The sequence below is a fragment of the Coregonus clupeaformis genome, chromosome 8 (genome assembly GCF_020615455.1).
Source record: "Coregonus clupeaformis isolate EN_2021a chromosome 8, ASM2061545v1, whole genome shotgun sequence".
NCBI lineage: Eukaryota > Metazoa > Chordata > Actinopteri > Salmoniformes > Salmonidae > Coregonus > Coregonus clupeaformis.
This window is the reverse complement of record NC_059199.1, coordinates 44,148,517-44,162,600: the sequence shown is the minus strand read 5'-3', so window position 1 is coordinate 44,162,600 and position 14,084 is coordinate 44,148,517. Positions and strand designations below refer to the sequence as shown.

At 46.2% G+C, this 14,084-nt stretch overlaps 1 protein-coding gene across 5 annotated transcripts in view; it reads left to right on the top strand.

Moving 5' to 3' along the window:
• elmo1 (engulfment and cell motility 1 (ced-12 homolog, C. elegans)) overlaps window positions 1-14,084 on the top strand; it is a 191,106-nt gene that overhangs the window by 118,813 nt on the left and 58,209 nt on the right. The gene's annotated exons all lie outside the window — the stretch shown is intronic.

The window sequence follows — 14,084 nt, the reverse complement described above, 5'->3', positions numbered from 1 at the left end:
GTCGTGAGGGAGCTTGTTCCACCATTGGGGTGCCAGAGCAGCGAACAGTTTTGACTGGGCTGAGCGGGAACTATGCTTCCGCAGAGGTAGGTGGGCCAGCAGGCCAGAGGTGGATGAACGCAATGCCCTCGTTTGGGTGTAGGGACTGATCAGAGCCTGAAGGTACGGAGGTGCCGTTCCCCCTCACAGCTCCGTAGGGCAAGCACCATGGTCTTGTAGCAGATGCGAGCTTCAACTGGAAGCCAGTGGAGTGTGCGGAGGAGCGGGGTGACGTGAGAGAACTTGGGAAGGTTGAACACCAGACGGGCTGCGGCATTCTGGATGAGTTGTAGGGGTTTAATGGCACAGGCAGGGAGCCCAGCCAACAGCGAGTTGCAGTAATCCAGACGGGAGATGACAAGTGCCTGGATTAGGACCTGTGCCGCTTCCTGTGTAAGGCAGGGTCGTACTCTCCGAATGTTGTAGAGCATGAACCTACAGGATCGGGTCACCGCCTTGATGTTAGCGGAGAACGACAGGGTGTTGTCCAGGGTCACGCCAAGGCTCTTCGCACTCTGGGAAGAGGACACAACGGAGTTGTCAACCGTGATGGCGAGATCATGGAACGGGCAGTCCTTCCCCGGGAGGAAGAGCAGCTCCGTCTTGCTGAGGTTCAGCTTGAGGTGGTGATCCGTCATCCATACTGATATGTCTGCCAGACATGCAGAGATGCGATTCGCCACCTGGTTATCAGAAGGGGGAAAGGAGAAGATTAGTTGTGTGTCGTCAGCGTAGCAATGATAGGAGAGGCCATGTGAGGATATGACAGTGCCAAGTGACTTGGTGTTTAGCGAGAATAGGAGAGGGCCTAGAACTGAGCCCTGGGGGACACCAGTGGTGAGAGCACGTGGTGCGGAGACAGCTTCTCGCCACGCCACTTGGTAGGAGCGACCGGTCAGGTAGGACGCAATCCAAGAGTGAGCCGCGCCGGAGATGCCCAGCTCGGAGAGGGTGGAGAGGAGGATCTGATGGTTCACAGTATCAAAGGCAGCAGACAGGTCTAGAAGGACAAGACCAGAGGAGAGAGAGTTAGCTTTAGCAGTGCGGAGAGCCTCCGTGACACAGAGAAGAGCAGTCTCAGTTGAATGACCAGTCTTGAAACCTGACTGGTTTGGATCAAGAAGGTCAGCAGGGAGGAGAATGTGGCAAAGGGCTTCCTAGGGTTAGAGGCGGATGCTTGGAATTTAGAGTGGTAGAAAGTGGCCTTAGCAGCAGAAACAGATGAAGAGAATGTAGAGAGGAGGGAGTGAAAAGATGCCAGGTCCGCAGGGAGTCTAGTTTTCTTCCATTTCCGCTCGGCTGCCCGGAGCCCTGTTCTGTGAGCTCGCAATGAGTCATCAAGCCACGGAGCTGGAGGGGAGGATAGGGGACATAGAGAGTCAAAGGATGCAGAAAGGCAGGAGAGGATGGTTGAGGAGGAAGAATCAGGAGATTGGAGGGAGAAGGATTGAGCAGAGGGAAGAGATGATAGGATGGAAGAGGAGAGAGTAGCGGGAGAGAGAGAGCGAAGGTTGCGACGGCACATTACCATCTGTGTAGGGGCAGAGTGAGTAGTGTTGGAGGAGAGGGAGAGAGAAAAGGATACAAAGTAGTGGTCGGAGACTTGGAGGGGAGTTACAGTAGGATTAGTAGAAGAACAGCATCTAGTGAAGATGAGGTCAAGCGTATTGCCTGCCTTGTGAGTAGGGGGGGACGGTGAGAGGGTGAGGTCAAAAGAGGAGAGGTGTGGAAAGAAGGAGGCAGAGAGAAATGAGTCAAATGTAGACGTAGGGAGGTTGAAATCCCCCAGAACTGTGAGGGGTGAGCCATCCTCAGGAAAGGAACTTATCAAGGCGTCAAGCTCATTGATGAACTCTCCAAGGGAACCTGGAGGGCGATAGATGACAAGGATATTACGCTTAAATGGGCTAGTGACTGTGACAGCATGGAATTCAAATGAGGAGATAGACAGATGGGTCAGGGGAAAAATTGAGAATGTCCACTTGGGAGAGATGAGGATTCCTGTGCCACACCCCGCTGACCAGATGCTCTCGGGGTATGCGAGAACACATGGTCAGACGAGGAGAGAGCAGCAGGAGTAGCAGTGTTTTCAGTGGTAATCCATGTTTCCGTCAGCGCCAAGAAGTCGAGGGACTGGAGGGTAGCATAGGCTGAGATGAACTCTGCCTTGTTGGCAGCAGAACGGCAGTTCCAGAGGCTGCCTGAGACCTGGAACTCCACGTGGGTCGTGCGTGCAGGGACCACCAGGTTAGAGAGGCAGCAGCCACGCGGTGTGAGGCGTTTGTGTAGCCTGTGCGGAGAGGAGAGAACAGGGATAGGCAGAGGCATAGTTGACAGGCTGCAGCAGATGGCTACAATAATGCAGAGGAGATCGGAATGAAATGAACTAAACATCTGGGAAAGGAGAGAGCGGGGCCTCCCTCACCACAACTCCCAAATATAACTCTCCCAACTTCCACCTCAGAAACTATAATTGTTGTAAACTACAGCGGTTCAATATTCCATTCCAGCCATTACAATGAGCCCGTCCTCCTATAGCTCCTCCCACCAGCCTCCTCTGGTGCGGCATACCCAACAATATCTGTGCACAAATGTAAGAATTCAAACTAGATGATGCACAGAATATGCTTTTTCTATTGGTTAGTCACATTCTGTGGCCCTCTGGAGTTTTGTTGATTGTTTGTATTCAAAGAAAGAAACAATAAAGTATCATAGTACCTGGAGGCTTTCTCTGTGGTCACGTGCTCCCAAGTGTAGTCCAATAGCTCAGTACTGCAGATTGTGAGACTCATCGAGAGCAGCTCTCACCGTTGACTTTTAACCCTATTGAGTGTTAGTGGAGGAATGCTATGTGGAGGGCACTTTGATATACGAGGGTTAAAAGTATAATCTCTGTCTGTTTTCACATTAAGCCCAGCCATTCAGACAGAGAAATAACCTCCAGAGCATTTCAAATCAAATCAAATCAAACCGAATACAACAGGTGTAGACTTTACAGTGAAATGCTTACTTACAAGCCCTTAACCGACCTTTGCAAAGTAAAACAAATAAAAAGGTTTTAGGCAAAAAAAATAAAAGCAAATAACTAAAGAGCAGCAGTAAAATAAAATAACAGTAGGGAAGCTACAGTGAGGGAAAAAAGTATTTGCTCCCCTGCTGCTTTTGTATGTTTGCCCACTGACAAAGAAATGATCAGTCTATAATTTTAATGGTAGGTTTATTTGAACAGTGAGAGACAGAATAACAACAAAAAAATCCAGAAAAACGCATGTCAAAAATATTATATATTGATTTGCATTTTGATGAGGGAAATAAGTATTTGACCCCCTCTCAATCAGAAAGATTTCTGGCTCCCAGGTGTCTTTTATACAGGTAACGAGCTGAGATTAGGAGCACACTCTTAAAGGGAGTGCTCCTAATCTCAGCTTGTTCACTGTATGAAAGACACCTGTCCACAGAAGCAATCAATCAATCAGATTCCAAACTCTCCACCATGGCCAAGACCAAAGAGCTCTCCAAGGATGTCTAGGGACAAGATTGTAGACCTACACAAGGCTGGAATGGGCTATAAGACCATCGCCAAGCAGCTTGGTGAGAAGGTGACAACAGTTGGTGCGATTTATTCGCAAATGGAAGAAACACAAAATAACTGTCAATCTCCCTCGGCCTGGGGCTCCATGCAAGATCTCACCTCGTGGAGTTGCAATGATCATGGGAACGGTGAGGAATCAGCCCAGAACTACACGGGAGGATATTGTCAATGATCTCAAGGCAGCTGGGACCATAGTCACCAAGAAAACAATTGGAAACACACTACGCCGTGAAGGACTGAAATCCTGCAGCGCCCGCAAGGTCCTCCTGCTCAAAAAGCACATATACAGGGCCGTCTGAAGTTTGCCAATTAACATCTGAATGATTCAGAGGAGAGATGGGTAAAAGTGTTGTGGTCAGATGAGACCAAAATCGAGCTCTTTGGCATCAACTCAACTCGCCGTGTTTGGAGGAGGAGGAATGCTGCCTATGACCCCAAGAACACCATCCCCACCGTCAACCATGGAGGTGGAAACATTATGCTTTGGGGGTGTTTTTCTGCTAAGGGGACAGGACAACTTCACCGCATCAAAGGGATGATGGACGGGGCCATGTACCGTCAAATCTTGGGTGAGAACTTCCTTCCCTCAGCCAGGGCATTGAAAATGGGTCGTGGATGGGTATTCCAGCATGACAATGACCCAAAACACACGGCCAAGGCAACAAAGGAGTGGCTCAAGAAGAAGCACATTAAGGTCCTGGAGTGGCCTAGCCAATCTCCAGACCTAAAACCCATAGAAAATCTGTGGAGGGAGCTGAAGGTTCGAGTTGCCAAACGTCAGCCTCGAAACCTTAATGACTTGGAGAAGATCTGCAAAGAGGAGTGGAACAAAATCCCTCCTGAGATGTGTGCAAACCTGGTGACCAACTACAAGAAACGTCTGACCTCTGTGATTGCCAACAAGGGTTTTGCCACCAAGTACTAAGTCATGTTTTGCAGAGGGGTCAAATACTTATTTCCCTCATTAAAATCCAAATTAATTTATAACATTTTCTACATGCGTTTTTCTGGATTTTTTTGTTGTTATTCTGTCTCTCACTGTTCAAATAAACCTACCATTAAAATGATAGACTGATCATGTCTTTGTCAGTGGGCAAACGTACAAAATCAGCAGGGGATCAAATACTTTTTTCCCTCACTGTATATACAGGAGGGTACCGGTGCAGAGTCGATGTGCGCGGGCACCGGCTAGTCGAGGTAATTGAGGTAATATGTACATGTGGGTAGAGGTAAAGTGACTGCATAAATAATAAACAGAGTAGCAGCAGAGTAAAAAAAGGGGGACGGGGTGGGGGGGCAGTGCAAATTGTCCAGGTAGTCATGATTAGCTGTTCAGGAGTCTTATGGCTTGGGGGTAGAAGCTGTTGAGAAGCCTTTTGGACCTAGACTTGGCGCTCCGGTACCGCTTGCATGCAATAGCAGAGAGAACAGTCTATGACTAGGGTGGCTGGAGTCTTTGACAATTTTGAGGGCCTTCCTCTGACACTGCCTGGTATAGAGGTCCTGGATGGCAGGATGCTTGTCCCCAGTGATGTACTGGGCCGTACGCACTACCCTCTGTAGTGCCTTGCGGTCGGAGGCCAAGCAGTTGCCATACCAGGCGGTGATGCAACCAGTCAGGATGCTCTCGATGGTGCAGCTGTATAACTTTTTGAGGATCTGAGGACCCATGCCAAATGTTTTCAGTCTTCTGAGGGGGAATAGGCTTTGTCGTGCCCTCTTCACAACTGTCTTGGTGTGTTTGGACCATAATAGTTTGTTGGTGATGTGGACGCCAAGGAACTTGAAGCTCTCAACCTGTTCCACTACAGCCCCGTCGATGAGAATGGGGGCGTGCTCAGTCCTCTTTTTTTTCCTGTAGTCCACAATCATCTTCTTTGTCTTGATCACATTGAGGGAGAAGTTGTTATCCTGGCACCACACTGCCAGGTCTCTGACCTCCTCCCTATAGGCTGTCTCATCGTTGTCGGTGATCAGGCCTACCACTGTTGTGTCGTCGGCAAACTTAATGAAGGTGTTGGAGTCGTGCCTGGCCATGCAGTCATGGGTGAACAGGGAGTACAGGGATGCACCCCTGAGGGGCCCCCATGTTAAGGATCAGTGTGGCAGATGTGTTGTTACCTACCCTTACCACCTGGGGGCGGCCCGTCAGGAAGTCCAGGATCCAGTTGCAGAGGGAGGTGTTTAGTCCCAGGATCCTTAGCTTAGTGATGAGCTTAGTGGGCACTATGGTGTTGAACGCTGAGCTGTAGTCAATGAATAGCATTCTCACATAGGTGTTCCTCTTGTCCAGGTGGGAAAGGCCAGTGTGGAGTGCAATAGAGATTGCATCATCTGTGGATCTGTTGGGGCGGTATGCAAATTGGAGTGGGTCTAGGGTTTCTGGGATAATGGTGTTGATGTGAGCCATGACCAGCCTTTCAAAGCACTTCATGGCTACAGACGTGAGTGCTACGGGTCGGTAGTTATTTAGGCAGGTTATCTTAGTGTCCTTGGGCACAGGGACTATGGTGGTCTGCTTGAAACATGTTGGTATTACAGACTCAGTCAGGGACATGTTGAAAATGTCAGTGAAGTCACTTGCCAGTTGGTCAGCACATGCTCGGAGTACACGTCCTGGTAATCCATCTGGCCCTGCAGCCTTGTGAATGTTGACCTGCTTAAAAGTCTTACTCACATCGGCTACAGAGAGCGTGATCACATAGTCATCCGGAACAGCTGGTGCTCTCATGCATGCTTCAGTGTTATTTCTATGCTCACTTCGAGGCAAGCGATGTAGCTCGTCTGGTAGGCTTGTGTCACTGGGCAGCTCGCGGCTGTGCTTCCCTTTGTAGTCTGTAATAGTTTTCAAGCCCTGCCACAACCGACGACCATCAGAGCCGGTGTAGTATGATTTAATCTTAGTCCTGTATTGACTCTTTGCCTGTTTGATGGTTCGTCGGAGGGCATAGCGCGATTTCTTATAAGCGTCCGGGTTAGAGTCCTGCTCCTTGAAAGCTGCAGCTCTACCCTTTAGCTCAGTGCGGATGTTGCCTGTAATCCATGGCTTCTGGTTGGGGAATGTACGTACGGTCACTGTGGGGACGACGTCATCAATGCACTTATTGATGAAGCCAGTGACTGATGTGGCGTACTCCTTAATGCTATCTGAAGAATCCCGGAACATATTCCCAGTCTGTGCTAGCAAAACAGTCCTGTAGCTTAGCATCTGCATCATCTGACCACTTTTTTATTAACCGAGTCACTGGTGCTTCCTGCTTTAGTTGTTGCTTATAAGCAGGAATCAGGAGGATAGAGTTATGGTCAGATTTGCCAAATGGAGGCCGAGGGAGAGCTTTGTATGCGTCTCTGTGTGTGGAGTAAAGGTGGTCTAGAGTTTTTTTTCCTCTGGTTGCACATTTAACATGCTGGTAGAAATGAGGTAGAACGGATTTAAGTTTCCCTGCATTAAAGTCCCCGGCCACTAGGAGCGCTGCCTCTGGATGAGCGTTTTCCTGTTTACTTATGGCCTTATACAGCTCATTGAGTGCAGTCTTAGTGCCAGCATTGGTTTGTGGTGGTATATAGACAGCTACGAAAAATATAGAAGAAAACTCTCTTGGTAAATATTGTGGTCTACAGCTTATCATGAGATACTCTACCTCAGGCGAGCAAAACCTTGAGACTTCCTTAGTATTAGATTTTTTGCACCAGCTGTTGTTTACAAATATACACAGACTGCCACCCCTTGTTTACCGGAGTCAGCCGTTCTATCCTGACGATGTAGCGTATATCCCGCCAGCTGTATGTTATCAATGTCGTCGTTCAGCCACGACTCGGTGAAACATAAGATATTACAGTTTTTAATGTCCCGTTGGAAGGATAACCGTAATCTTAGGTCGTCTACCTTATTTTCAAAGGATTGAACATTGGCTAATAGGATTGATGGAAGAGGCAGTTTACTCGCTCGCCGTCGAATCCTTACAAGGCAACCCGACCTACGTCCACGATATCTCTGTCTCTTCTCATACGAATGACGGGGATTTGGGCCTTGTCGGATGTCTGTTGGATATCCTTCGCATCCAACTCGTTGAGGAAAAAATATTTGTCCAATACGAGGTGAGTAATCGCTGTCCTGATATCCAGAAGCTCTTTTTGGTCATAACAGACGGTCGCAGAAACATTATGTACAGAATAAATTACAAACAACGCCAAAAAACACACATAATAGTAGAATTGGTTAGAGGGCTGTAAAACGGCAGCCATCTTCTTCGGCGCCATTATGTTTTGACCTAAACTCTGTCTCCTGCAGTTAAGATAAAAGGACACATTATACTTTGTAATTGTGCTGGAGTTCATCAATTAGTGATGAAGTAAGTAGGCTTCAAGTGTGCCCTATTTCAAGTGTGCCCTATTCCCCCTCCTAATATACTGTCTCTCTCTGGGACTGGCACTGCCCAGGAGGAGAAGAGCTCTCCTTATTGCATCATATACAGTGCATTCGAAAATTATTCCACATTTTGTTACGTTACAGCCTTATTATAAAATGTATTAAATAGTTTTTTCCCCCTCATCAATCTACACACAATTGATTGAAACTGTTTTTTTAGAAATCTTTGCAAATGTATTTTTTCATGCTTCACCGTAGCGATGGTGCCAGGTTTCCTCCAGACATGACGCTTGGCAATTAGGCCAAAGAGTTAAATATTGGTTTCATCAGACCAGATAATCTTGTTTCTCATGGTCTGAGAGTCCTTTAGGTGCCTTTTGGCAAACTCCTAGCGGGCTATCATGTGCCTTATACTGAGGAGTGGCTTCTGTCTGGCCACTCTACCATAAAGGTCTGATTGGTGGAGTGCTGCTGAAATGGTTGTCCTTTTGGAAGGTTCACCCATCTCCACAAAGGAACTCTGGAGCTCTGTCAGAGGGACCATCGGGTTATTGGTCACCTCCCTGACCAAGGTCCCTCTCCCCCGATTACTCAGTTTGGCCGGGCGGCCAGCTCTAGGGGATCTTCAATGTGGCAGACATTTGTTGGTACCCTTCCCCAGATCTGTGCCTAGACACAATCCTGTCTCTGAGCTCTACAGACAATTAATTTGACATCATGGCTTGGTTTTTGCTCTGACATATACTGTCAACTGTGGGGCTTTATATAGACAGGTGTGTGCCTTTCCAAATCATGTCCAATCAATTGAATTTACCACAGGTGGACTCCAATCAAGTTGTAGAAACATCTCAAGGATGATCAATGGAAACAGGATGCAGCTGACCACAACTTCGAGTCTCATAGCAAAGGGTCTGAATACTTATGTAAATAAGGTTTTTCTGTTCATAAATGTGAAAAACCTGTTTTCGCTTTGTCATTATGGGGTATTGTGGGTAGATTGATGAGGATTAAAAAAAATGTAATCCATTTTAAAATAAAGCTGTAACGTAACAAAATGTGGAAAAAGGGAAGGGGTCTAAATACTTTCCGAATGCACTGTAGGGCTAAATAGGAGCCCTATCTGCTAACTTCATCTTAGTGGGATGGGAAGGTTGTAAATGTCGCCTACCTAAATAAGTTACAGCTAGATTTAGAAGTGATGCCTATACTGCATTAAGAAAAAGAGACCATCTTTTTGTAAGGAACTGTGATGCATTGAAGAACTGATTGACACTTATGGTTAGGAAATTATTTTTCTCTCTTAGTCTGCAGTGGAATCCAAAACCTTTGCAATTAATATTCAAACCTTTAAGCCTATATCCTATCTCTGACTTCCTTTCGTATTCAGCTGTGGACTCTCCATATTAAAGTCACATGTCAGCTTTGACCGTGACTCTCATGCATGGTTCTGGCTAGTCTGTGATAGCTCTGCACTCTAACTCCAATACCCTTCATGCTCTAGAGCAGGGTTCCCCAACTCCGGTCCTCCTGTACCCCCACAGTACATATTTTTGTTGTGGGCCCAGGCAAGCACACCTGATTCAACAAATCATCAAGCCCTCAGTGAGCTGAATCAGGTGTTTTTGTCCAGGGCTACAACAAAAATGTGTGCTGTTGGGGATACTGGAGGACTAGAGTTGGGAAACACTGCTAGGGAATAGAGCCACCATTATTATTGATGGCCATGGAAGGGTCAGACACGGTATGCACTATGCAGCAGTGTGTAGCAGGGTTGGGAGTCAATTCCATTTCAAGTCAGTTATTTCAGGAGGTGATTGGATTTTCAATCAAATCAGTTGAAAACTGCCATTCATCTTCAATGAGGAGTTTTTTCCAATCCCTAAATTGAATTCAGTTAGCTGTGTGTTGGGGGGGGGGGTGTTAGGAGGTGACCCCCAGAGCACCTAGGCGTGACCCCACCATCCCTCTCCATTGTCTGGAGATATGGTCCACTGGTCTCAATGCAAACCAACAGAGAGAAGCGTAGCATTTTAAAGCGTCATTATGACATGGAGTTGCAGTCTGTATAACTCAACAGAGCATCCAAGCATATGGAAGTTGGGGGGGAAATGGAAAAATAGAGTTTTAACGTTCACAAATCAAAATTATTATAGGAAAGGAGGGAGGACAGGATAGGTAGAGGTCGTTAGATAAATCCATTCTGAGCCATGCCCTGCAGCCCTTTTAAATGATTTAAAAGTGTGAGGGCAGAGAAACTGACGCAACCCTCCACTCAGACACCAAAACTTCATTAAATGAACTCCGAAATGGAAGCAGTGGCATAGTTCTTCATTAAATAGTAATGGTCTGCCTTTTTTTTTTTATATAAAAAAAACTAGCGTGTAGGAGAAAGTAGCGCTCAAAGCCTGAGCTCTTTCTCTTCACACATCCATTTACTGGATAAAGATAGAAAGACGATAAGGAATTAATCTCGGCGCCAACCGTGACAAATTTTTTTCTTGGATCATTTACTTTAGTTTGCCGCCGTGGAATGCCAATAAACCTCTGGCCTTCTTAGTTCCCCATCCACCCAGGCAAATCACACGAGGATTCTGGGAATGCTTGGGGCATCTTTAGGCCTTTTTAGTTTCTCTATCCCCTCTATCCCTCCGCTATCCCACTGTTTTATAGAGAAACATCTCCCCAAAGGCACCCTATCCCCTAAATAGTGCATTTATTTTGACCAGGATCCATACGGTAGTGCACTATAGGGAATAGAGTCCCGTTTGGGACACACCCCATGGTGTATACCTTGAGGTCATTGTAGCCTACTAACCTTTAAATAGGGTGCTGTGGCTTAACCACAACAACAACAAAGGAGCAGATTGCTGGGTCAGAGCTTCAGTCTGAAAGACGCAGGGCATTGTGGAACATACTCAGGTCAACAGATCAGTTTGAAAAAAAACGTTTTTTGTTTCCCCGTGAACGTAGGCGAGCGGACGGGCGGCAGGCAGCAGCGGTGGCACTCTGCATTCCACTTGAACTTTAAAGTTCGACCCAAGGTTCAACAACCGCCACAGCCGCCACCATAAATAGATATTGTTTTGACATTTCCCTGGTTTGTATTTATATATTTTTATGCAGAAGTGGGATGAGAGGGCTGGGAATGGAGGGGGGTTGTTTGGGCGAGCTGGCTGGCTGGCTGGCTGGCTGGCTGGGTGTGTGTGTGTGTGTTTGTGTGTGTGTGTGTGTCACTGTGCTGCTTGACTCTGTGCATTATTCATGTCCCCGTCCAGTTGTCCTGAGTCCCCTCCCATCTGACACCCCTCCAGCCCCCCTCCTCTCCAACAGCCCACAGCAGATCTTAAAAGATTTATTGTCTCCAGCCCAGCATATTTCCCCATAACAGGCTCACTCATTCACTCACTCACTCACTGGGCAGGTCTCAGGCTTACCATGTCCTTCTCCATACCTGTCTCTAGGCCGGGATGCTGGTATCCAAATCTGTTATGTCAGTTTTGTCTGACTGTTTGGAATTGAGTGATGTCATCAGCTGTTACCTGTGGTGAGGTTGTTGTTGTCCAGTCACTGTTGTTCCCTCTTAGGCTCCTCTCTGCTGTTTGTTTGTGTGGGTGTGAACTCAGCAGGGTCTCAAAGGCTTCCAAACTCATTAGCAGTAACACGTCCTTCTGTGATGACGTCTGAGGTGCCCGCTGACGCTAGAACTTCAGAGAATCATTAGCGTAAAGGAACAATCCTATTGGAAGTGACTGGCTAAATCCTGTGGTTTAAGCCTCTACATCTTCTAGATCATGGGTGAAATGGATGGGACTAAAGGAAGGAGTAAAATGGTGGACGATCTACATTTTCTAAAGATTTGAATTGACTACATTTTCCACTCTGATCTAAAGTGACTTGACAGGTGAAAGCAATACGATCTAATGCCGTCCACTCTATAATATATGCTATTAGCAGATGCTTTTATCCAAAGCCACTTAGTCATTCGTGCATACATTTTAACATATGGGTGGCACCTACAGTATGAGTAGGACCAGAGTTTTTCCTTACTATGTTATATAGCAATGAAAAACACTGGGTCTTAGTTATAGCCCACAACTATAGCGCCAGGGTATTCCTGGTAAGGTCACATGGTGAGGAAAACTCCTGGAGATGGATAATGAATGAAAGGAGACGGGTAAAGAACACCACTACACTTTTGAGATGGAGCCCATCTACAATGAGTATAGATAGCTCTTCCCTGTTCTGAAAACAAGCAGCCATTTTAGAAGACAGTGAACTCGTACACAAGCATGGGTTGCTCCTACCGACCGCTAATGCAGTGAAATCAAGTATAAAATCAAATAGGACAGGAAAGACTTGTTCTCAGATTCATCTCCTACTGTGTGCTCACTCCTCCGCTCGGTTAAGAAAACATGCGGACAAAAGGCTTGATGTAGATTAGATGCATTGTAGTGATGAGATTGCTCCGACGTCTGTTTTTGTGCAGAGTGTTTCGTAACAGGAAATACAGTTGCTTGCGAAAGTATTCACCCCTCCTTGGCATTTTTCCTATTTTGTTGCCTTACAACCTGGAATTCCAATTGATTTTTTGGGTGTTTGTATCATTTGATTTACACAACATGCCTACCACGTTGAAGATTCAAAATAATTTTTATTGTGAAACAAACAAGAAATAAGACAAAAAAAAACAGAAAACTTGAGCGTGCATAACTATTCACTATTCATTCATAACTATTCTAAGTCAATACTTTGTAGAGCCACCTTTTGCAGCAATTACAGCTGCAAGTCTCTTGGGGTATGTCTCTATAAGCTTGGCACATCTAGCCACTGGGATTTTTGCCCATTCTTCAAGGCAAAACTGCTCCAGCTCCTTCAAGATGGATGGCTTCCGCTGGTGTACAGCAATCTTTAAGTCATACCACAGATTATCAATTGGATTGAGGTCTGGGCTTTGACTAGGCCATTCCAAGACATTTAAATGTTTCCCCTTAAACCACTCGAGTGTTGCTTTAGTAGTATGCTTAGGGTCATTGTCCTGCTGGAAGGTGAACCTCCGTCCCAGTCTCAAATCTCTGGAAGACTGAAACAGGTTTCCCTCAAGAATTTCCCTGTATTTAGCGCCATCCATCATTCCTTCAATTCTGACCAGTTTCCCAGTCCCTGCCAATGAAAAACATTGGGGTGATGAGAGGTATTGGGTTTGCGCAAGACATAGCGTTTCTTCCATATGTTTGGGGAGTCTCCCACATGCCTTTTGGCGAACACCAAACGTGTTTGCTTATTTTTTTCTTTAAGCAATGGCTTTTTTCTGGCCACTCTTCCGTAAAGCCCAACTCTGTGGATTGTACGGCTTAAAGTGGTCCTATTGACAGATACTCAATCTCCGCTTTGGAGCTTTGCAGCTCCTTCAGGGTTATCTTTGGTCTCTTTGTTGCCTCTCTGATTAATGCCCTCCTTGCCTGGTCCGTGAGTTTTGGTGGGTGGCCCTCTCTTGGCAGGTTTGTTGTGGTGCCATATTCTTTCCATTTTTTTTATGATTGATTTAATGGTGCTCCGTGGGATGTTCAAAGTTTCTGATATGTTTTTATAACCCAACCCTGATCTGTACTTCTCCACAACTTTGTCCCTGACCTGGAGAGCTCCTTGGTCTTCATGGTGCTGCTTGCTTGGTGGTGCCCCTTGCTTAGTTTTGTCCGGCGGCAGCTCTAGGAAGTAGAATGTAAGAGGTGTGTTTATTTGCATAAGCATAATTCAATTTCTCTATGCCTCAGTATTTGGGAGAGCTTTGTCACATAAGGAATGCATGGGGATTTATTTACAGAATAAGAATAATTACATTTCTCTGGCTGCTTCTTTCTGTATTGGACAGGGCTGTGTGGTTTAGAATGGATGTGTGTATTTCTTCATGTAAGAATAATTTGATTTATTTTCACGTCTGTTTTCGAGCAGAGCTGTCAGGTGTGGAATAATTGATGTTGGTTTTTCTCATAAGAATGATCTGATTTCTCAACCTGTTTTTCTGTATTAAGCCAATAGCTGTCAGATCTTAGGATAGATGTGTGTTAGTAGATGTGTGTGTGTATA